Source organism: Littorina saxatilis, linkage group LG12 (assembly GCF_037325665.1).
Source record: "Littorina saxatilis isolate snail1 linkage group LG12, US_GU_Lsax_2.0, whole genome shotgun sequence".
Taxonomy (NCBI): Eukaryota; Metazoa; Mollusca; class Gastropoda; order Littorinimorpha; family Littorinidae; genus Littorina; species Littorina saxatilis.
The window spans coordinates 84,718,048-84,740,722 of NC_090256.1; the positions used below are offsets into that span (position 1 = coordinate 84,718,048).

The 22,675-nt window shown below is 43.6% G+C and overlaps 1 protein-coding gene across 2 annotated transcripts in view; it reads right to left on the minus strand.

Annotated features, from left to right (window-relative positions):
* The window catches only part of LOC138983007 (5-hydroxytryptamine receptor 4-like), a 194,885-nt gene that overhangs the window by 60,243 nt on the left and 111,967 nt on the right, over positions 1-22,675 (minus strand). Inside the window, exon 3 of one of the 2 annotated variants that reach the window (XM_070356410.1) lies at positions 12,858-12,939. The gene's annotated coding sequence lies outside the window, so the exon portion shown is untranslated. Of the gene's footprint in view, positions 1-12,857; positions 13,904-22,675 lie in introns of those variants that run through there. The other variant, XM_070356409.1, reaches the window with a different exon arrangement.

Genomic DNA, 22,675 nt, shown 5'->3' on the forward strand with positions numbered 1-22,675 from the left:
CCAGGACACTGTGCATTGTTCGGACACCGTTCCAGGACATTGTGCATTGTTCGGACACCGTTCCAGGACACTGTGCATTGTTCGGACACCGTTCCAGGACACTGTGCATTGTTCGGACACCGTTCCAGGACATTGTGCATTGTTCGGACACCGTTCCAGGACATTGTGCATTGTTCGGACACCGTTCCAGGACACTGTGCATTGTTCGGACACCGTTCCAGGACACTGTGCATTGTTCGGACACCGTTCCAGGACACTGTGCATTGTTCGGACACCGTTCCAGGACACTGTGCATTGTTCGGACACCGTTCCAGGACACTGTGCATTGTTCGGACACCGTTCCAGGACACTGTGCATTGTTCGGACACCGTTCCAGGACACTGTGCATTGTTCGGACACCGTTCCAGGACACTGTGCATTGTTCGGACACCGTTCCAGGACACTGTGCATTGTTCGGACACCGTTCCAGGACACTGTGCATTGTTCGGACACCGTTCCAGGACACTGTGCATTGTTCGGACACCGTTCCAGGACACTGTGCATTGTTCGGACACCGTTCCAGGACATTGTGCATTGTTCGGACACCGTTCCAGGACACTGTGCATTGTTCGGACACCGTTCCAGGACATTGTGCATTGTTCGGACACCGTTCCAGGACACTGTGCATTGTTCGGACACCGTTCCAGGACACTGTGCATTGTTCGGACACCGTTCCAGGACACTGTGCATTGTTCGGACACCGTTCCAGGACACTGTGCATTGTTCGGACACCGTTCCAGGACATTGTGCATTGTTCGGACACCGTTCCAGGACACTGTGCATTGTTCGGACACCGTTCCAGGACATTGTGCATTGTTCGGACACCGTTCCAGGACATTGTGCATTGTTCGGACACCGTTCCAGGACACTGTGCATTGTTCGGACACCGTTCCAGGACACTGTGCATTGTTCGGACACCGTTCCAGGACACTGTGCATTGTTCGGACACCGTTCCAGGACACTGTGCATTGTTCGGACACCGTTCCAGGACACTGTGCATTGTTCGGACACCGTTCCAGGACACTGTGCATTGTTCGGACACCGTTCCAGGACACTGTGCATTGTTCGGACACCGTTCCAGGACACTGTGCATTGTTCGGACACCGTTCCAGGACACTGTGCATTGTTCGGACACCGTTCCAGGACACTGTGCATTGTTCGGACACCGTTCCAGGACACTGTGCATTGTTCGGACACCGTTCCAGGACACTGTGCATTGTTCGGACACCGTTCCAGGACACTGTGCATTGTTCGGACACCGTTCCAGGACACTGTGCATTGTTCGGACACCGTTCCAGGACACTGTGCATTGTTCGGACACCGTTCCAGGACACTGTGCATTGTTCGGACACCGTTCCAGGACACTGTGCATTGTTCGGACACCGTTCCAGGACACTGTGCATTGTTCGGACACCGTTCCAGGACACTGTGCATTGTTCGGACACCGTTCCAGGACACTGTGCATTGTTCGGACACCGTTCCAGGACATTGTGCATTGTTCGGACACCGTTCCAGGACACTGTGCATTGTTCGGACACCGTTCCAGGACATTGTGCATTGTTCGGACACCGTTCCAGGACACTGTGCATTGTTCGGACACCGTTCCAGGACATTGTGCATTGTTCGGACACCGTTCCAGGACATTGTGCATTGTTCGGACACCGTTCCAGGACACTGTGCATTGTTCGGACACCGTTCCAGGACACTGTGCATTGTTCGGACACCGTTCCAGGACACTGTGCATTGTTCGGACACCGTTCCAGGACACTGTGCATTGTTCGGACACCGTTCCAGGACACTGTGCATTGTTCGGACACCGTTCCAGGACACTGTGCATTGTTCGGACACCGTTCCAGGACACTGTGCATTGTTCGGACACCGTTCCAGGACACTGTGCATTGTTCGGACACCGTTCCAGGACACTGTGCATTGTTCGGACACCGTTCCAGGACACTGTGCATTGTTCGGACACCGTTCCAGGACACTGTGCATTGTTCGGACACCGTTCCAGGACACTGTGCATTGTTCGGACACCGTTCCAGGACACTGTGCATTGTTCGGACACCGTTCCAGGACACTGTGCATTGTTCGGACACCGTTCCAGGACACTGTGCATTGTTCGGACACCGTTCCAGGACACTGTGCATTGTTCGGACACCGTTCCAGGACACTGTGCATTGTTCGGACACCGTTCCAGGACACTGTGCATTGTTCGGACACCGTTCCAGGACACTGTGCATTGTTCGGACACCGTTCCAGGACACTGTGCATTGTTCGGACACCGTTCCAGGACATTGTGCATTGTTCGGACACCGTTCCAGGACACTGTGCATTGTTCGGACACCGTTCCAGGACATTGTGCATTGTTCGGACACCGTTCCAGGACACTGTGCATTGTTCGGACACCGTTCCAGGACACTGTGCATTGTTCGGACACCGTTCCAGGACACTGTGCATTGTTCGGACACCGTTCCAGGACACTGTGCATTGTTCGGACACCGTTCCAGGACATTGTGCATTGTTCGGACACCGTTCCAGGACACTGTGCATTGTTCGGACACCGTTCCAGGACATTGTGCATTGTTCGGACACCGTTCCAGGACATTGTGCATTGTTCGGACACCGTTCCAGGACACTGTGCATTGTTCGGACACCGTTCCAGGACACTGTGCATTGTTCGGACACCGTTCCAGGACACTGTGCATTGTTCGGACACCGTTCCAGGACACTGTGCATTGTTCGGACACCGTTCCAGGACACTGTGCATTGTTCGGACACCGTTCCAGGACACTGTGCATTGTTCGGACACCGTTCCAGGACACTGTGCATTGTTCGGACACCGTTCCAGGACACTGTGCATTGTTCGGACACCGTTCCAGGACACTGTGCATTGTTCGGACACCGTTCCAGGACACTGTGCATTGTTCGGACACCGTTCCAGGACACTGTGCATTGTTCGGACACCGTTCCAGGACACTGTGCATTGTTCGGACACCGTTCCAGGACACTGTGCATTGTTCGGACACCGTTCCAGGACATTGTGCATTGTTCGGACACCGTTCCAGGACATTGTGCATTGTTCGGACACCGTTCCAGGACATTGTGGGTACTTATGTATTGTCACGCAACGTTGAAATGGTCACCTCGGTGTGAATGCAGAATGTCTGGAAGAATTGAACGTGTAACAATGTTCTGAGGTTGAGTCACAACATGTGTCAGCAAGAGTACATGCACCATAACCTGCCTTAACGATAAGACTCTGAACGAAATAGTTATGAAAAACAGAAGAAAACTATGTTTTAGAATTCTATCTACATTTTATTTTGAGGTTAAAGGCACAGTGCAGCTCACAGCCTTCGTTTTGCGTTTTTGTTGCAGCTGAGTGGATTTACAGTTCAAAAATCCTCATATGGTAGTAAAACAAACCCAAAACTACCCAACGACGACATCTGTGAAGCTCGACAGTTTCTTGTTCACGCGAGTGCATAAATTAACCTAGTTATTACGTGGTGTTTGGTCGGAGTTCGATTCAACTGAGTGATTCCGGCCTCCATTTTGTTTTACACAAACTCAGGATGACGTCTGACATAGTTTGCTAGTGACGTGTCTTTTTGTACATGATGTGGTGATCTACCTGATCTAAATTTAGATCCAAAAATAGGTCAAGACCAGCCGGGTCCGAGTACGAAATTAATTCGTAAAAAAGTCGCAGTTCTTGACTCTTTGGGTGCAAGTCAATGAAACTTGGTAGTTCTTCTAACGGATAGCTGCCTGAGGTATGACTAAAAGCCCCAGGGGCTCCGTGCACCTGGATTTGACAAGTTCAGTACCTTTAAACACAGAAAACCTGATCGTTTTAACTTTTGTTGCGATAAGTCTACAATACACAAGTGTAGGTACGTACGAAGAACGTATCGAACATGTCCGCACGGTCGTTCAAGCAATAAGACATAGATATAATACAGATGGAATGAGAGAGAGAGAGAGAGAGAGAGAGAGAGAGAGAGAGAGAGAGAGAGAGAGAGAGAGAGAGAGAGAGAGAGAGAGAGAGAGAGTAGAGAGAAAGGGAGAGAGATACAGACAGACAGACAGACAGACAGACAGACAGAGGGGGGGTGGGGAGTGCATTGCGTGTGGAGGATACCAACACGTACAGTACCTAGCTTTAACAACAGAATCAGAAATTGGCGATGAACTATCACCGAACGAACACACACACCGACAGATCGACACACACATTAGAGTAACTACGAGCGCAATCAACTAAACAATAAATCAAGGTAATTAGAAGCATAACTAACAATTAACCCACTATATCACCAAAGTAAGACTTTCAATAACAAAAACAAAACATTAAAAGTGGTTCTGTAAAAGGACACCATCTATTGCGACATCAACGCGTCCGCTAACATTTCAAACTCATTTCCGGCATCACCGCCATTTTAGAAACCGCCTTGTTCTTTCTAATCTGAAATTGAAACCTTATTTCTTCTCGCTGACATTATGAAATGAATCTTCTTTTTTTTTTAATCACGAGATAAACTTGTTTCAAATCTCTAATAAGTTCGACAGAAAAAGAATTCACATTTTCTGACCTGAATCGAAAAGAGCTCGCAAACTAAGAAAGATAAGCTTTTGTAACTAGGATATATATACAAGCAGTAGTTGACATGTTTATCGCTGCAAGAGGTAGAAAACAGAAACAAATCTTGTTGCCATAGAATAGGAAAACTTGGATAAATAAGAATATAACTGAAAAGAAATCGATTTCGATGCGCCTAAAGAGACAGACAGACACCTAGAAAGAAATGTCAGACAAAGCATTACCAATTGAAATTTGTGGCAAACAAAAACCAAATAAACAAGTAGAAATACATTACGGAGCATTCTCTTGCTTCAAGCTCTCATTTCAGACACGTCGCTGGTTTAGTGTTAGTTGAAATACGAGAAGCAAGAACAGTATCTTGATGCTTTTTAGCGTCGAAAGTGTGGTGGCCTTTACAGGAAAACAAGCTCTAGGCTCTTTCGTGTCCATTTCGTGTCCATTTCGTGTCCATTTCGTTCAAGTAAAAACAGCCTCAAACAAACGCTTTTACGTAAACGACCGATATACTTATGCTCACATGATTATCATTTCCAAATATGGACATTGCTATATGTTTGACGACGAGTTCTTACACACACACACACACACACACACACACACACACACACACACACACACACACACACACACACACACACACACACACACACACACACACACACACACACACACAGTCAGTCAGTCGCAGACAGACAGACAGACAGACAGATAGACAAACAGACCCCCGACACACACACCCACACACTATTTGCAACCGATATATCACAGGCCTGCAGAAAAGCAAGTACGAATCGGAAAAGGCGTGCGAAAATGTGTGTCGTCGATGATATTGGATCTGGTACTCCCAATTCGTAGCAGATTAAAGAGATTGGGTTTCGTATCTATATATATATATATATACGACTTGTGTGTGTGTGTGTGTGTGTGTGTGTGTTTGTGTGTGTCTGTGTGTGTGTGTGTGTGTTTGTGTGTGTGTGTGTGTGTCTGTGTGTGTGTGTGTGTGTGTGTGTGTGTGAATAGAATAGAATAGAATAGAATAGAATAGAATATATTTTATTGTCGGAACCAAATTGGTTATTGACACAAAGAGCGATTAAAACAATCTGAAATAAACTTTCCTGGACGAATTTGTATTCTGTCTTCGCAAAATACTTCACTAGGTTTATTGTTGGAATACTTTATATCTATATTTGATAGATCCTTTATAAAATCATTTCGCAGTTTAGTGAACTTTTGACATCCGTCTAGGAAGTGAATTTCATCTTCAATAACGTTACATTTATTACATAAACGATTTTCTCTTGGTATGTTATTATGTCTTCCAGTTTCAATTTTTAAAGAGTGTGTACTTGTCCTTAATTTACTCAGTAAATGTCTATGCTTGATATTCGTAATGCTTATAAGGTATGGCTGAACTTCGTATGTCTTGCTTACAGAGGAATAAAATTTCAGCCTTGGACGACCTTCACATTTAATTTTCTCCCAAAACTTTATGTAGTTAATCCTTAACTTTTCTTGTATGGCGTTTTGTAGTTTACCGATGTCAAATGTATATTGATTAAGCCATACATGTTTAAAACCTATTTTGTACAAAAGTTCTTTGATGAAAGTTAGCCACGGATTTTTTGGCGCTTGGTTTAACATTTCTTCATATATTTGATGAATAAGTGATTTATTCTCCGTTTTCAAAATATGTGCCCAATACGATATGCTTTGTGATAACATGTTTAGTCCTAAAGGAAATCTTCCTATTTCTGCTAAAACTGGAATCCACATGGCTTTTTTGTGCACACCAAGAATAAATCTACAAAATTTAACATGGACAGATTCGTGAAGACATTCATTCGAAATACATCTTTTAAAAAAGTTTTCAATGTCATTGGTATCGTTTTTGCTCGTGAACATGTAAGGGAACCAAATTTCTGCTCCATATGTTAAAATAGGGTTTACCAATGAATCAAATAAATGAAATATTGTATCAATTGGCACATTTTCATTTCTAAATGTTTTTCGAAGAGAATATGCTGCTTTATTTCCTTGTTTACTTAAATGTTCTTGCGCCAAAGTTAGTTTACCATTTTGATTAAATATCATGCCTAAATATTTGTTAATAAATGTGTGTGTGTGTGTGTGTGTGTGTGTGTGTGTGTGTGTGTGTGTGTGTGTGTGTGTGTGTCTGTGTGTTCGCGATGCACGCCCAAGGTTCTCGATGGATCTGTTTCAAATTCGGTTGCCATATTCAGGTACACCCCGGACATAACCTGGTCGATGAGATATTTCCACACGTGCTCTCAGCGCGCAGCGCTGAACCGATTTTGGTTTTTCTCTGGATCCATTCCCAGTAACTCTTCCTTATCTTCTCCAGTGTTTTCAGCGTTTATCTCCCTTCCTTCGTGTGGCGTCAATCCATATTCCCGTTTCTATTTTTAGAAGGTCACTGTCGACAACGCTCAATCCATATTCCCGTTATACTATTTTTAGAAGGTCATTGTCCCGGCGAAGCCGGGTATTACTCTTCTCCACTGTTTTGCGCCTTTATCTCCCTTCCTTCGTGCGGTGCGCCGGCACAGCCGGCGTACACCCGGCAAAGCCGGGTCCCCGGCGCAGCCGGGTATTCGGCTTGACTTCTTCCCGGCGAAGCCGTACCCGGCGAAGCGGGTATTCATCTAGTAAAGAAATATATAATGGCCCATCCCTTCTAACTTTTTCCGATGCTGTAAAAATTTTGATTGATCGCTTTCGCAACGTGTTGACCCCCCCCCCCCCCCCCCCCCCCACCCCCACAACACTTCAGCCTCACCCCATCCCCTTCTTTCACACCCTTCCACTCTTTCTCTGAATGAAACCCGAAGCCGTTTGACCTACAATCGGGTTTTCCGCTAGCTCAGTGGACAACTGTGGGTCGCTCTGAGATCACGACGATAAGTAATTTTTTCTTTTAATAATGATCAAAGTATAGCTCACATTGCAGAAAAAAACTCAATTTGCCAGATTCTGAGGGAAAACATTGCATACAAAAACCGCTTCATATTTTACAAGTCTGCTAAATATTGTGTTTGATTTGAGAAGTGACAGTATCGTAATGGACACATACAATTTGGTTCTCTTTAGCACGTCTTAATCGTGTCTGCCAATTATAAAACTAGAACACGGTAACTCATCAGTGTTCCAAGTTCAAATAATCTTGTATTAGCTACAGCAAGCTTGGGGACAGACCGACACCATGCCATTCTCTTGAAACTATTGTCTTAGAAATCGATTTTCGGAAATTGTGCAGCGTTACGCTGAAACCAGTTACTTTCAGCCAGCTAATAAAGTGGGGAGATAACATCTTAGTCTGAAGACTTCAGAGACCCCCCTCCCTTTCTCTCTCTCTCTCTTTCTCTCTCTCTCTCTCTCTTTCTCTCTCTCTCTTCTCTCTTTCCTTCTCTCTTTCTCTCTCTCTCTCTTTCTCTCTCTTTCTTTTTCTCTCTCCCCCTCTCTCTTTCTCTCTCTCTCTTTTTCTCTCTCTCTCTCTTTCTCTCTCTCTCTTCTCTCTTTCCTTCTCTCTCTCTCTCTCTCTCTCTCTCTCTCTCTTTCTCTCTCTCTCTCGCTCTTTTTCTCTCTCTCTTTCTCTCTCTCTCGCTCTTTCTGTCTTTCACTCTTTCTCTCTCTCTCCCTCTCTCTCTCTTTCTCTCTCCCTATCTTTCTCTCTCTCTCTCTCTTTTTTTCTCTCTCTCTTTCTCTTTCTCTCTCTCTCAAACTCCCTCTCTCTCTCTCTCTCTTTCTCTCTCACTCTCTTTCTCTCTCTCTCGCTCTTTCTCTCTCTCTCTTTCTCTCTCTCTCTTTCTCGCTCTCTCGCTCTCTCTCTCTCTCCCTCTCTCTCTCTTTCTCTTTTTCGCTCTCTCTCCCTCTCTCTCTCCCTCTCTCTCTCTTTCTCTCTCCCTCCCCCCCCTCTCTCTCTCTCTCTCTCCCTCTCTCTCTCTCTCTCCCTCTCCCTCTCTCTCTCTCTCTCTCTCTCTCTCTCTCTCTCTCTTTTACTCTCACAGTCTGTGGTAGAACGCATACATTCTCAGTCACATAAGAACTTGTTACTGCAACCTGCGGTCGTTCGCCGCAATGCGTAATCTTATTATTGCTATGCTTAAAGGGATTATATATTTTATCTAACAAGAAAACTGTCTCAAATCGCCCCAAGCGATATGCAGTTCAGGTCGGGGGTTGTAATGTTGTGACCACACACCAGGAATACCTTAAAATAAACGTTTGAGAGCTGAGTTACTCAAATTGAAAACGGCTGTGTTTTGAGTGGGCATCCCAGACTGTAATTTTATTGGAACGTTCTTCGAGCGAGTCATAATTTTCGTCCTACCTGTCAACCCTGAGCACTTCATGCGCTATTCTTAGATATATTTGCATGCGTAAGCTAGACTGTACATTTGACTTCCTCATTCCACCGGTCTTGATCTGCTTCGACGAATTGGTATCTATGAAAACTAAATAAATAATGATGACGACCGGAAGTCCTGACTCCTGACAGGAGAGCTGGGCGATGCAAACCGGCCGCTTACTGATTAAAATTCATTTAATTATTTGGCTTAGTTTCACAGCAGTTTTGAGCAAATCATTGCAGGTGTTTCTAAATTTACAGTACAGCGAATGTTCCTTGAAATTTGTAAGGTTCAAATCGTCAAAAAACTGTCCAAAATGGCGCCTTCGGTATACTATCGTTAAATGAGCTGTGACCCCGTTTCTAGTGACCGACAGACAGGACTTTGTTCCAGGCCCAAAGTCAGAAAACATTGCTTGCAACTCAGCAGTACTTTCATGGTGTAAACCGTCCTAGAAACCACCACAGATGCCTTTTAACCCATTCAAGGAACATACTTTGACCTTTACTGACATGCATCGAAATCTTTAGCCTGGCTGTTTTCTGTGCAGAATGAGTATGACTCCCTGGCTTAATTGTGCAAATTCACACGGGAGTCGCCCCCCGCGGGTTAGGGGGAAGAATTTACCCGATGCTCCCCATGCCCAGCATGTCGTAAGAGGCGACTAACGGATTCTGTTTCTCCTTTTACCCTTGTTAAGTGTTTCTTGTATAGAATATAGTCAATGTTTGTAAAGATTTTAGTCAAGCAGTATGTAAGAAATGTTAAGTCCTTTGTACTGGAAACTTGCATTCTCCCAGTAAGGTAATACATTGTACTACGTTGCAAGCCCCTGGAGCAATTTTTTTTTATCAGTGCTTTTGTGAACAAGAAACAATTAACAAGTGGCTCTATCCCATCTCCCCCCCTTTCCCCGTCGCGATATAACCTTCGTGGTTGAAAACGACGTTAAACACCAAAGAAAGAAAGAAAGAAAGAACACGGGAGTCAGAGACGTAACCAATAATTCAGCAGAAAATCCTACTCTGTACAGAAACTAGCCAGGCTGTGGATTTTGGGTATGAGTCCAAATAGTTTGTTTTAATGGTTGTTTCGTCCCACGTGAAAGCCAATACTGATCTATTGTGATCTATTGTGATCTATTGTGATCTATTGTGATCTATTTTGATCTATTGTGATCTATTGTGATCTATTGTGATCTATTGTGATCTAATGTGATCTATTGTGATCTATCAGGCGTTCTGCGGCACAAGGATTGCAAGGTATGAACACACGCTCTCAGTACACAGTGGAATTTTTGTGAATAATTATTTTCCTAAAATGATATTCTTTTTTAGTGATACAAATATGATAAAAATGTAAGTGATAAAAATATGATAAAAATATGATACAAATTAATTAATATTATTTTTATAACCCGCAACAGCAATTAAGCAGTCAGGTAGGGTGTTGCATGTTGGTATGTGAACAAGAGGAGGGGTGTCTTCTCTCAAGTAAAAACTGGTTAAGATCTGAGATGGTGAGCCGAGCATGTTTTGTTTGGGTAGAAGTGTGCCTTTAAACCGCAGACGCTGGTAAATAACTCTAGAAATGTACTCGCTTGCAAATAGCAGACGTTCTATGTTAGTACCATTCAATTGTTATATATATACGCGTGCATTATCCCAGCAGGATTCTATGTTAGTACAATTCTATTGTTATCTATATATATATACGACTTGTGTCTGTCTGTGTGTCTGTCTGTGAGTTCGCGATGCACGGCCAAAGTTCTCGATGGATCTGCTTCAAATTTGGTGGGCATATTCAGGTAGACCCGGGACAGGACACAACCTGGTCGATATTTCAACACGTGCTCTCAGCGCGCAGCGCTGAACCGATTTTGGTTCCACCTCAGCTATTTTGGTTCCACCTCAGCTACCCGGGCCCCCATACCGACACACCAAAGCCAAAGTTCTCGGTGGATCTTTTTCAAATTTGGACACCGTATTCAGCTACACCCCGGACACAATATCATCGATGAGATATTTCAACACGTGCTCTCAGCGCGCAGCGCTGAACCGATTTTGGTTTTTGTGTTCATTTCACCATTATAAGTAACTCTTCCTTATCTTCTCATCTTCTCCAGGTTTTCAGCGTTTACCTCCCTTCCTTCGTATGGTGCACTATATGAGTGGGGCGTCTTCGGATATTCCCGGCGTTCTGTTACTATTTTTAGAAGGTCACCGCAGTGTCCAGAACGTAAATTGGACCCGTAAATTATCCTCACTGTAAAAGTGCAAAGATCGAATCAATTTATAGCCACGCGAAAAATACACTGTCATCTATCTCTCTATAGATACGGCTTCTCTGTGTTTGTGTGTGTGTGTGTGTGTGTGTGTGTGTCTCTCTATGTGAGCAACACCTGGGGATTGTTCAGTTCTGTTTGTGATGTGGTCTGGCGGCTTTTGTGTATTTGTATGTACTGGCCTTCCTTTGAAAAGCCATAACAGTTCAAAAGGGCTTACAGATAAGCTATAAATTGCTCAATCCTATTTGAGTGGAGTTCGCCTCCAAAGGTGATTAACACGGTTACGTACATTCGTCGACAAGGATGGGACTCGATATGGTCAGGAATGGCATTATGGCCACTGAATCATTTTCGTGCTGTTCCCATTCCACGAATCTGGGAGGGACCTAAGCTTGGCGGGTCCATTGTTCGGACCCGGCGAAGCCGGCGTACGGCTCTAAGTACTTCTTCCCGGCGAAGCCGGCTACCCGGCGAAGCGGGTATTCATTCTAGTATATACATATACGCGTGCATTATTTCAGCAGGATCGAGTCACTTAGCAGTAGACACTTGGCTGTGAGCCGGCCGGTTAGTGCAGTAAGATGACCGTCTACAGTTATAACTGATCGTGACAGATAAGTGTATTACAGTGCGTCAATGCTTTCATAGACATTTTGTGTAGCTGTCTGATTGTAGATCGACACGGTGCCAAACGTAAGGCTGTTGCCATACATTCGTGATCGTCAGCTACAACTAAACAGGAAAAACAAAATTAATGTAATCTTAAACGTGGTTCAATACTTTTTTTTTCTTTGTTTCTTTTTTCTGTATTCTTTTTTTAAGGAGATCAGACTTCTTTTTTTTGGTCCCATCAGCGGGTACTATTTCGGAAAGGTTTTTATTTTTATTGTGATGTCGATATGTCGCCTGCTGTAAACTTATAACCCTTTCACTCGCTCTCTCTCTCTTTCTTGATAACTTTCTTTTTCTTCCGTCTGCGTGCTTGTTTGGAATTTGTTATACAATATGTTTTTTTCAGTTAGAGAGAGAGAGAGAGAGAGAGAGACAGAGAGAGAAAGAGAGAGAGAGAGAGAGAGACTCAGAGAGAGACAGAGAGAGAAAGAGAGAGAGACAAACAGACAGACAGAGACAGAAAGACAGACAGGCAGAGAGAGAGGAGAGAGAGAGAGAGAGAGAGAGAGAGAGAGAGAGAGAGAGAGAGAGATAGACAGACAGACGGACAGAGAGAAGGAGAAAGAGGAAGAGAGAGAGAATGAGAGAGAGAGGCAGATAGACAGACAGACAGAGACAGAGAGACAGACACAGACTTACGCACGTACACGCACACTGTGACATACCCACACTGTCACACACACACACACACACACACACACACACACACACACACACACACACACACTGACATACAAACACACACACACACACACACACACACACACACAAAGAGTGTGTAGTGCAAACCATTCGTTCCTAATTAAATTTTCGCGGCAAGAAAACACAATTCAGCACGGTCTGTCGAACAATAGCAAGCCAGGTAACACAACTTTCCTCTTACCTGTCAGAGAGTAGCGCCGCGTCTCGTAGAAGTGTAAAATATCCTTCCTTGTTGGTGAATGTCCTTACGATCAGCCACACTCCTGAAACGCAGGAAAATTTGACATCCGTCAATAACAGCATCCAACGCTTTCCGCAGCACCGTTAGTTAGCATATCCGAAGCCATTCTAAAAACATCCTGCCGGAGAAATCGAAGATGCAGAAGAAGGTTTACGCACAAGATGTAACATTACACTATCAATATCTCTGTCTCACAAGCAATCGTAAAATCAACCCAGAGAAACAGATCGAAGTTGTAGAAGGTGTACGCTCAGGATCAAACATGAAAGTCATTTAATCACTGTGTCCCAAGCTTCATTCTTTTTTTCTCAAGAAATATCGAACGCGTGGAAGGTTTGTGCTCAGGATCAAACAATAAAACTGCTGCGAACAGCAGACTTCAAGGCAAAGTTTGCAACATGAGCGCACGCAGGATTCGAACTCCTGTGATGACTGTGTCCAAAGTCATTCTCAAAAACGTACAACAGAAATCCTACATCTTGACGCTTCTCTCTTAGAGATTCAAACTCCTGTGATGACTGTGTCCAAAGTCATTCTCAAAAACGTACAACAGAAATCCTACATCTTGACGCTTCTCTCTTAGAGATTAAAACTCATGTGAAAAGCTACCAGATGATACGGAACAAATATTGCAACTCGATCCCACACGAAGCACCGACGCGTGTCCTAGCCTGAATCGTTCCAAACCAATCAGCCACAAAGTCAAGACCACTTTCACAGCAGAACTCCCCATAGTGATTTGCGCACAGCCACAGCGTGCGTTCACTCCAACGCAACAGTCGCAGAACGTCTGGAACCAACCAGCCTTTAGCTCAACAAGCCCAGGTAATGTTACCAGTCGCTGATTCCATTCAGTTTTTAGGCCGACCCTGTCGAATGGTTTTTGCCCCAACCATCAACCCACGGCGCGGAACCGTGTATCGAGTAGATAGTAGCGTGAAGCACAAGCCCGCGTGGCAGCTGTCGCGAAATACCGACGCACGCGGCGTAGCGTAGTTTTGGGTGGTTTTCACCGAGACTGCGACACTGTACGCCCAAGTGATCAATCTTTGTAGACCGACCCGCTACTATACTGCTGCTGGTGGTGGGGGTTGTACGGTCGCAGGGTTTGGGTTTGTCGTGAGATTGTGTTCGGCTCACCGATTTGCTGTCCTAGTCGCTCCGAAGTGAGTGAGTGAGTGTGTGTGTGTTAAAGAGACAGAGAGAGATTGAGAGAGAGAGCTTTATTCACAAATAATTATTATGTTCTCCTGTCTAAATGAAAGAAAGAGGGAGAGAGAAAGAGAGGGAAATTCAGTTTTGATCTGTTTACGTACTTCCTCTGTCTTAACAATACAATCTCTCTCTCCTTCTCAATCACTCCTAGTCCTATGTTCTCTAATTTGTGCAGATGTGAGTGTACAAGTGCCATGGCGTGTGTTTTAAGAGGACTGAAGGAAGAGAGAGAGAGAGAGAGAGAGTGTGTGTGTGAGAGAGAGAGAGAGAGAGAGAGAGAGATAGATAAAGAGAGCGAGAGAGAGTACGTGAGAGAGTGAGACAGAGACAGAGAGAGAGACGGACAGCCGGACAGACAGAAACAGAAAGACAGAGAGGGACAGAGAGAGAGAGAGAGAGAGAGAGAGAGAGAGAGAGAGAGAGAGAGAGAGAGAGAGAGAGAGAGAGAGAGAGAGAGACAGACAGACAGACAGACAGAGATAGACACACACACAGACAGAAAGACAGACGGACGGACGGACGGTCGGACAGACAGACAGACAGACAGACAGACAGGCACTCAGGCAGACAGACAGACAGACAGACAGACAGGCACTAGGCAGACAGACAGACAGACAGACAGGCACTCAGGCAGACAGACAGACAGACAGACAGGCACTCAGGCAGACAGACAGACAGGCAAGACATACAGAAAGACAAATAGACAGGCAGGCCGTCAGACCGACAGGGACCGACATACAGGCAATCAGACAGACAGACAGACACAACAGACAGACAGACAGACAGAGAGACATACAAATCAACGACCTTCCTGCTCATCACAATTCTTGTTGCTAGATGAAAATCAAAGTTAAAGGTCAAAGGTGTCAGACATTGAGTTGCATTAATACTAAGAATACGCCAATCATACTGTCCGACATTTGAAACATGATGCTCACAAGGAAAAAGTCTGGAGAAGGAAGATAGAACGTAATAATTAATGACGAAGAGAGAACATATTGCAATATCAATATTCTTCTATGCCCAGCAGGGTATTTTCAAATTAATATACATTATTTTTGTTCTGCGCCGACATAGTCCTCTATGTTTGGATCGAACGAATAGAAATATGAACAAAGACTGTCATTCTATTTCTTTCTATACCTCTGTTGTATGTCTCTCTCTCTCTCTCTCTCTCTCTCTAATTCTATCTCTCTCTCTCTCTCTAATTCTCTCTCTCTCTCTTTCTCTCTCTCTCTCTCCAAGTCTCTCAAGCTCTCTCTTTCTGTCTATCGTCTCTGTCACTCTTTCTTTTTCTCCCCGTCTGCCTGTCTCATTCTTTCTCTTTTTGCCTTTCTCTGTCTGTCTTTCTGTCCGTCTTTCTTTCTCTCTTTCTTTCTTTGTCTGTCTGTCTCACTGTTGCCCTCTTTGTCTCTCTGATTAGTCCCTTTACGGGCGAGCGCTGGACAAAAAAAGAAGAAGGGAAAAACAAATTATTCCACTACCTATTCGTTCAAAGAGATTTTTCTAGGTTAATCTTATCCCTCCCTTTCACTCTCTCGATCCCCCCCTCTGCCTCTGTCCATGTCTTCCTTTCTCTGTCTCCCTCTCTCTCTCTTTCCTGTCTCCTGTCTCTCCCTCTGTCTGTCTCTGCCTCTCTCTCTCTCTCTGTTTGTCTCTGTCTTTGTCTACCTATTATATCTCTTTCTCTCTCTCTCTGTATTTCTCTGTCCCTGTCTGTGTCTCTGTCTTGTTTCATTGTCTGTTTGTCTGTCTGGTTTCCCCCCTCTCTCTCTCTCTCTCTCTCTCTCTCTCTCTCTCTCTCTCTCTCTCTCTCTCTCTCCCTCTCTCTCTCTCTCTCTCTCTCTCTCTCTCTCCCTCTCTCTCTCTCTCTCTCTCTCCCTCTCTCTCTCTCCCTCTCTCTCTCTCCCTCTCTCTCTCTCCCTCTCTCTCTCTCTCTCTCCCTCTCTCTCTCTCTCTCTCCCCCTGTATTTGTCTCTTGTCAACTTTTCCTCTGAACACTGTAAGTGTTTCTTATCTCCATTAACGATCTGCGTGTCGTTCTATCTTAGCCATAATATTTCTTGATTTAATCTTTATCACATCTCTTCCGTATTTTCCCCTCAACCTCCCATCTTAGTTTTACATTTTTTTTGAAGTCTTCCTGTCAGTGCGTGTTCCGTGTTCGTTTTTCTTCCTGTAGCTCTGTGTGTATCTCTCCATCTTTTATATCGCCTCTCTCGCTCTCTCTCTCTCTCTCTCTCTCTCTCTCTCTCTCTCTCTCTCTCTCACTACATTTCTGTGTGTGTGTATGTGTGTGTTTGTGTGTGTGTGTGTGTGTGTGTGTGTGTGTGTGTGTGTGTGTGTGTGTGTGTGTGTGTGTGTGTGTGTGTGTGTGTGTGTTTGTTTGTTTGTTTGTTTGTTTGTTTGTGTGTGTGTGTGTGTGTGTGTGTGTGTGTGTGTGTGCGCGTATGTGTGAGTGTTTCGCTCCGTCTGTCCTTTGGTTCAATGCTCATCAGCTCTGGCTTTCTATTTAGACACCACTTTGCTTCAGTTCTCGATCTACATTCCCGTTTCAACCCCTTGGGCGTTTCGTTTGTTGTCTTTCATTTGGAACTAGATGAATACCCGCTTCGCCGGGAAGAAGGAAGGGAGATAAACGCGCAAAACACTGGAGAAGATAAGGAAGAGTTACTGGGAATGGATGTACAGAAAAACCAAAATCGGTTCAGCGCTGCGCGCTGAGAGCACGCACATGTTCAAAATTTTCCACGATTGTGTCCGGGGTCTACCTGAATATGCCCACCAAATTTGAAGCAGATCCATCAAGAACTTTGGCCTTGAATCGTGAACACACAGACAGACAGACAGACACACACAAGCCGTATATAGATATAGATGTCGCTCTATTTGTAACTTGCGAGGCAATTGTCTCCGGCAGTTATTCACATACGTTGATGCTGTTTGGTGTCCTTAGACATGTTTTATACAGCCATCATTATCATCTTCATCATCGTCGTGGTCGTGGTCATCATGGTCCTCCTCTACTTGGTTGTCCTCGTCTCTCTCTCTCTCTCTCTCTCTCTCTCTCTCTCTCTCTCTCTCTCTCTCTCTCTCTCTCTCTCTCTCTCTGTGCGGGTGTGTATGTATGTGCGTGTGTGTGTGCATGCGTATACAGGTATGAGTGACGCGACGTGGTGTAGATGTATGTGTGAATGGTGCAGATTATTTGTTTTGTATCCCTTTGCATTATTTTGATATGTCAGTTTAAATGTGTTCTTATTCATTTGATTTTCGTAAAGATCATGTAGTAGTTGCAATAATGCATGATTAATCTTTAAATGTATACATTTTTTTTTTTTTTTTTCCCTCGTGTCGGTTAACGATTGTCATTGTATCCATCTTAATACATGTTTAGTTTTAGCAGGGACAGATTGTAAGACTAGGCGTCAGCCTAAAATCTCCATCCTTGAGTAATCAAGTTCGTTCTTCGTTCGTTCGTGTTTTCTCTCTCTCTCTCTCTCTCTCTCTCTCTCTCTCTCTCTCTCTCTCTCTCTCTCTCTCTCTCTCTCTCTCTCTCTCTCTCTCTCTCTCTCTCACAAAAGTGCTCCATGAAAACAATCCCATTCTTTACAGGAAGCGGGTATGCTGATGATTTTTGGAATGTGTCTGAATGGAAAAATTCTTTGACCTCATGTCAAAGCCCGGACGAATCTACGGCAGTTTACATGGTTTTGTTTTTTTGCACGATAAGGAACATGCTTTATCAAAAGGCACAGGTTCCTACAGCCCGGCGGTGGCTTCATGTAAAACACTTGAAATGGCGCAATACCAAATTAATGTCCGTAGGGTTAGAGACCTTTGACGACGTAAAACCTCGATTTAGCAGAGAGCGAAGGGGGAGGATCTAGAACAAAGGGTATGGGATGGCGAGGAACCGGACGGGAAGCAGGTGGTTCTCAATGAAAAGATGTAAGCCAGTGTGACTGTGAGACGAACAGTACAATTAGAGTGTTCATGCAAATGAAATAACGTGTACAGTGTACACAACCACACTCTACCAGACAGTACTATTTCAATCTTAATACAAATGAAATAACGTGACAAATGAAGTTTAAAATAGCACACGGTTCCAGACTGTAACACATAAGAGACGGGGTAAGGGCGAGAAAATACAGACACATTCTCGCTCGCTTGAGAAGTCGATCAGGGACCTATAACGGTGGCAGTCTTAACTTCACAATTCTACTGACGGTTGGAAAAAAACCCAGGTCTAAAAATAAATGTTGATGCAACATTTTCCGCACGGACCTTTAACTGTAGAAAGAACACTACTTACTGTGAATACGCTAAAACCAAACAAGCCTCAAACGTCTCGAAGAAATGTTCACTTCAACAGTGCCCTGTCAACAACTCAGGCGTCTACGTCACAACGCTATTGTCCATCAGGGGACAGTGACCACTCCTGCTGCGCATCAGGCCACTGGCCATTGCAGCTGGCCATTATAGACCACTTATATCAAGGATGGTCAACCCAGCAAAGGGTGACCCCATCATGTGCAATGGCTTACGATTCGTATACAGGGTGGTCCAAAAAACGTACCTATTTTCATTTTGCTTCCATTTTTTGTTTTTTGTTTGTTTTTAAGATGTTCGTTTGTTTGTTTAAGACACAGTAAGGATTAGGATACACTACGTAGACTGAGGATAACCAAGACATCTGTCTGGCCGCATTTTGCCTTGCCATGCCTTGCCGCATTTTGCCTTGCCATGCCTTGCCTTGTTAAGCAGCCACTCATAAAAAAACCCACACACGAAGAAAACATGCTGCGTTGATTAACATCAGACCATTGTAACTTACTCGTGGTGATTAAAGCAAGCATCGCCACGTTATGTACATTCCGAATTCGCAATTAAGCATCGCCCATTTTGAGTTAACCTTGAGCGCTACGTCGCCTTAACACTGAGAGGGGGGGGGGGGGGGGGGGGGGGGGGATGGGGCAGTGGTCAAATTCGAACCCTTCAAGTAGCAGTGAAAAGGAGGGTCAATCTAGAGGGTAGACCTACCGTGTTGATCGTCTTTTACACTGTCAAACACAGAACGCTTTATTGCAAGGCCGTAGGAGCTTTGCAGCTTAAAAGCGCTTGGTCTTCCCATTATGTAACCATCGAGGGCGCGGAAGCTGGCAACATTGGTCGCAAGGCGTGAACAGCTCTATTTGAGCTTGAAAAGAAAGGGGGGGGGGGGGGGGGCGTCACACGGAACTGGTCTTCTTACGTTTAGCAATAATAATAAGTATTAGGGGGAGGAGGAGGAAGGGGGAGAAATAGTATGAGGAGGAGAAGGAGAAGGAAGAAGAAAAGAAATATGAACGATTTTGATGACGTCATATCCGGTCTTTATGAAAGCAGTGACGACCTAATTTTTCAATGGAAATTATTGACATTTTTGTCTAACAATCTTTGACTTAGTCCGTACTATGGGATTGGATTTCACCTTGACGACTTGAAAATTAGTAATTAAATTTGTTAAATAAAGTTCAAGAAATTAATCAAAATGGAAATGGTTGAAATAGATTACAAAAAATGATATGAAATTGTGTTCTTTATCATTCCCGTAATCCAAACATATATAGTTATGTCTTTTTTGCTCCGACATTGGCCCAAAATGAAATAAATCGGTTTATGAAAATAAGGTACTATGTTCGTTTGCTGCGGGGAGACGAAGACGACCCGACCGTCTTGGTCTTCACGTTTCGGCCAGCCAAGCCTTACTGCATGCATGTAGTCTCGGTGTTGACCGTTCCCGAGTTGTCAGTGTTGATCTTTTAGTTTGATGCCGACAGATTGACTACATGTTTTGATATCGCTCCACGCGACTTGTTTTGTTTTGTTTTTCTCTTGCCTAAATGTTACCATAAAAAAATATAGTTCGCTCACATACTGTAGAATAGCTTTGGTTTAAACAATTTTATTCAGAAAATGTTTTCAGATAACAAAGCCGCATACAATCAATTAGTAAATGGAGCACAACAAGCAGGGCTTATAGACGTGCTCTTAAAAGCAATAGGAATAGAATAGCTTTCTGGATCTGGCGACATGACTGACACCATCATAGACCCAGATGAGACATCAGACAGCAAGGAAGCTTGCTCGGAGAGTGCTTTATCACGAGGGGCGGGAAATCACAACGCCACCGGTACCTCTGAGACAGCTTAACCAAAGACCCCAAGACCAGACAGACTTATAGATGTCATAACGATGGGGGAAAAGTCTGGAAGTTGAAGTCATGCGTCTACCGTTGCCATCCATTATCACAGTTCATTTTTGATTCCACAATACAAAAAAATACCAAAAAAACCCATATAACCGCCCAAACAACAAAACAGTCGTTATCTTAACAATGTGCGCGTTAAGCCCTTTTCTTTTTGTTGTTTCCTAATATGGCTAACCTTGAACTAACAGAAACAATAACTTTTAAAATAGTCTAACCACTTTAAAATATGGCCTCAGGTGTATACTCCAGCCTCAAAGATAGAAAATGCAGAACAGACACACGGACGCACAAAGGGAGTAACACGTCTCTACAACAGCTCATACACAAGAGGGATAATGCTACACGGACAGAATCAAAAAACAAGAAAGGTAGGTTGTTGGAACGTTTGTTATTGACAAAACAATACATTCACAATAACAAATATTGTTTTGTCAATAACAAACGTTCCAACAACCTACCTTTCTTGTTTTTTGATTCTGAATTTTGGAACGTTGGCAGTCTCTTTGTTTTTGGATTTGCTACATGGACAGAAAATGTTTCGGAGACTGATAGAGAGGCTCTGGTGGCGACGAAACATCGGCTGTTTTATTAATAAGAATTCAGTGAGAACTGAATCTTCCTCGACTGTACCAGTCTCTGACTGTACCACCGTCCTCGCGGGCCCAGGTGGCCTTGCATTGGACAGGTTCTGTATGGAACGCCAAAAGCCTCATCAAGGCAATGCGTGGCACTAAAATTAAACTTGGTGAATACATGGAATAACCTAGTTTTCTTGGTAGTTATTGAAGTGACATATAACAATGAATGAAAAATGTGTAAATATTAATGGACAAAGATCGCCGTTGCTATGGAAACAGCCGCCATATTGGATTTCTAGGAAATGGTTTTACAGCGACATCATATCAGAAATACATGATATTTGGCACAAAGATACACATGACTTTTATCTACAATCATATAGAACGATATTTTTACTAAAGACTACAGTTGAATTTATATTAATTTTTGTAATAAGGATTAAGGAATTTCTAACCGCATATTCATCAATCTTTATTTCAAAAATTAATATAAATTCAACTGTAGTCTTTTCTCAAAAAATCGTTCTATATGATTGTAGATAAAAGTCATGTGTATCTTTGTGCCAAATATTAAGCATTTCTGATGTATGATGTTGCTGTGAACAGCTCAGATCATGGGTAATTTTAACACCTTCACATTTAAATGCTTATTTTATAGCCATCCATTGAATTGAGAAGAAAACAAAGCATACTAAACTGCTAAGCATGAATCAAACAATAAGAAAATAAAAAGAACCAACAGCATCGTTTTGTATGTGTGGGTAGTAAACACGTTTTATTTACAAAACACGGCGGAAAATGGCGACAAATTTGTTGCACAGCGACAGGTCACTTTCTTCAACCAAGGCCAGTACTTTCATACATGACAAAGGAAAGCAAATATGGCCTGAATAATAAAGTTATAGTGTTCCTTTGCGTGTCTGAGTGATAAACTGTTTTAACCAACTATCTTCTGAAACGTAATTGCACTCAGCAGATTTGTCTTCCGCTCATAACTTTAGTGTCACACGGTCTTTGCGACAAACAGATAGATCGCATTCTCGCAGAAAATCATTGACAACACAGACCAGTCATTTTTAGCATTGCATTTTGGAAGGGCTACTATTATAGTGTGTTTTAAGAAAGAAAAACATTACAGTATCGGCAGAACACGACCAAATGAGTTTTCGTGTAACAGCGTTATGGGCGTGAGATTGTTTAGACTTTTTGTTCTCACACTGTAGCAAAATCATTGACAACACAGACAAGTCAGTTTTAGCATAGACATTGGGAAAGGCTACTATTATAATGTGTTTTAGGAAAGAAAAACATTATAGTATCGGCAGAACACGACCAAATCATGACAAATGAGTTTGCGTTTTGGGCGTTATGGGCGTTTTTTCACACTGCAGATCATATCTCAAAAACTACGGAGTGGATCTTTATGAAATTTGATATGGATATTTTTGACTGGATTTTCTCATAGAAGGTTTTTCCGTTTATTGATAGGACAGTTTGATGACGTCATATTTTACCGTTTGCCAAAAGGTCGAGGCAGCACTTTCACAGTTACAGTTTTTCATCAATTTGATCGAATTTCTTATCACACAATCTCAGATCTAGGCCGGATTATGGGATTGCATTTCAGTTTGGTCACTTAAAGTTTTGTTATTGAAATGTTTGTTCGAAATATGTCATTTTTTCAAATTTTTAAAAACTAATATTTGAAA